The following is a 2,818-nucleotide window of genomic DNA, read 5'->3' as shown; positions in this document are numbered from 1 at the left end:
TCTTCTTCTTCTTCTTCTTCTTCTTCTTCTTCTTCTTCTTCTTCTTCTTCTTCTTCTTCTTCTAGAAATCCCTCTAACTTTTTTTGGAATACTGGTTTGGTGGTGATACACCCCTTTAGCTTGTTCTTATCTGGGAAGCTCTTTATCTGTCCTTCAATTCTAAATGATAGCTTTACTGGGTAGAGTGATCCTGATTGTAGGTTCTTACTTTTCATCACTTTGAATATTTCCTGCCAATCCCTTCTTACCTGCAAAGTTACTGTTGAGAAATCACCTGACAATGCTATGGGAGCTCCCTTGCAGGTAACTAACTGCTTTTCTCTTGCTGCTTTTAAGAGTCTCTCTTTGTCTTTAACCTTTGACATTTTAATTATAATGTGTCTTGGTGTGGACCTCTTTGGGTTCATCTTGTTTGGGACTCTGTGTGCTTTCTGGACTTGTATATCTATTTCCTTTGTCAGGTTAGAGAAGTTTTCTGTCATTGTTTCTTCAAGTAGGTTTTCAATTTCTCTCTCTCTCTCTTCTCCTTCCGGTACCCCTATGATGTGAATGTTGGTATGCTTGATGTTGTCCCAGAGGCCCCTTAAACTATCCTCAATTTTTTGGATTCTATTTTCTATTCTGTTTGGGTTTATTCTGCTACCTTATCTTCTAAATCACCTACTCTATCCTCTGCTTCATCTAATCTACTCTTGATTCCCTCTAATGTATTCTTCATCTTCATTATTGTATTCATTTCTGACTGGTTTTTATGCTTTCTTTCTCTGTTTTTGTTTTCTCTCTGTTGAAGTTCTCCCTGAGATCATTGAGCATCCTTATAACCAGTGTTTTGAACCCTGTGTCTGATAGATTGCTTGTCCCCTTTTTGTTTAGTTCTTTTTCTGGAGCTTTGTTCTGTTCTTTAATTTGGAACATGTTTCTTTGTTTCCCCATTTTGGCTTCTTCCCTGTGGTTGTTTCTATGTATTAGGTAAGGCTGCTATGTCTCCCAGTCTTAGTAGAGTGGCCTTATGTACTAGGTGTCCTGTGGGACCCAGTGGTGCAGTCTGCCTGGTCACCAGAGTCGGTGCTCCAGGAGTGTCCCTTATGGGTTTTATGTGCCCTCCTGTTGTAGTTGGGCGTTGGTTTCTGTTTGCATGTCAATAGGAGGGATTGACCCTCAGGCTGATTGATTGTGAGGATTGGCCATAACTACAGGGGAGGAGTTGTGGTGCAAGGGCTGACCCTGCAGAGCAGGGTTTGCTTTAGAGAGGCTCTGGTGCCTGCCCAGTGTGCCCTTTGGGTGTGTTGTACTTGGAGGAGGCTGGGTGATACTCCAGTTTGGTTGGAAGCTGGCCACCAGGTGTGCCAGTCTTGGAACCTTTTGGGAGGGAACCCGCTGCAGGTGAAGTTTAACTGCAGCTTGTGTCCTGCTTGGAGTCACCTGGTACGAGCCACAAAGCAATCCGCAGATGGCCACCACCCTCACTGGGCTTAGCAGTGCCTTGAAAGGCCATCTGTGGACCAAGGCTAGCTGTCGCTAGTGCCGGGCTTAGGGCTGCTCAGCCAGATGTATGAAACACACTGAAGCCAGATGCTGTTTGTTTGGGTTTTGTGAACCTTTGAAAGGTTTTATGAAAGCTTGTAGCATGAGCTAAGACAGGTTTTTGTATGGAAAAGCCACTAGAAGTGGCTTGGGTATGCCTGAAAATTGGGTGGGGCATGGTTTCAAGGAATCACTAGGGCGGGACTGATGGAAGGTGATAGTTTGATGGAGACTCAGATATGGCATCTACCTGTGTCTGCATGCAGGGAAGTGGGAGAGCTCAACAAATAAACAATGACTTTTGCCAGCGACTCCATTCTGGAGAAAGGTGCCCCTCCAGGCCTCAACCTGAAGCCAAACAATTCAGTTTCTCCCTGTATGTCCTTGGCACCTTTCAAGCTGCTGCCCCAGTGCTGGAGCTCAGAGTAAGTGAGTCTGTCAGTGAGTGAGTCTGTCTGTGTGCAGTCCCTTTAAGAGGAGAACATGGGACTTCAGCTGCCCTTGGTCTCACTCAGCCACAATCTCCGCTGATTTTCACAACCAGACGTTATGAAGACTTCTCTCCCTGGCACTAGAACCATGGGTTGGGGAGCCTGGTATGGGGCAGGGACCCCCTCGCCCCTCTGGGGGGTACCTCTGCAGCTGAAAAATCCCTCCTGATTTTTAATGGTCACAAGTGGGTGTGGGATCAGCATGCTCTGTGTCTCTGCCCCTCTTACCAGTCTCAAGGTGGCTCCTTCTGTATGTCTATAGTTGTAGGGCTTCAGTTCAGCTAGATTTCAGGTAATCCTCAATGATGGTTGTTTTGTAGTTTAGTTGTGTAATTGATATGATCCTAAGAGGAGGTGAGCACAGCATTTACCTACTCTGCCATCTTGACTGGAAAAAAATATTACTGTACTGTTTTGATTACTGTGAAAAAAATTAAAAATCTATCTAAAGATTTAAAAGAATTATAGGTAGAGCAAAGCTATGGTGGAGTTTTTATTCAGCCACTACTAGAGAACTTGCCATTTAACCCTCCATCAGGGGCAACTGATTTCACAGATTCATTGCACACAAAGATGCCATTATGAAATACGTCTTTTTTATCTTTAATTATTTTTTATTATGAAATACACAATTTTTAGAATTAGTTTCAGCTGTACAACACAGTGCACTAGTTATAGTTTTTACCCCTCGAAGTGACGACCCCCCTTCCCCAATCCGCCACCCCACTTCCCCCCAATATCTTACATATCTATTACAATTCCCTTGACTCCACTCCCACACTATACTCCACATCCCATGACAA

The sequence above is a fragment of the Hipposideros armiger genome, unplaced genomic scaffold, assembly GCF_001890085.2.
Source record: "Hipposideros armiger isolate ML-2016 unplaced genomic scaffold, ASM189008v1 scaffold_122, whole genome shotgun sequence".
Lineage (NCBI taxonomy): Eukaryota > Metazoa > Chordata > Mammalia > Chiroptera > Hipposideridae > Hipposideros > Hipposideros armiger.
Note: the sequence above shows the minus strand (reverse complement) of the source record.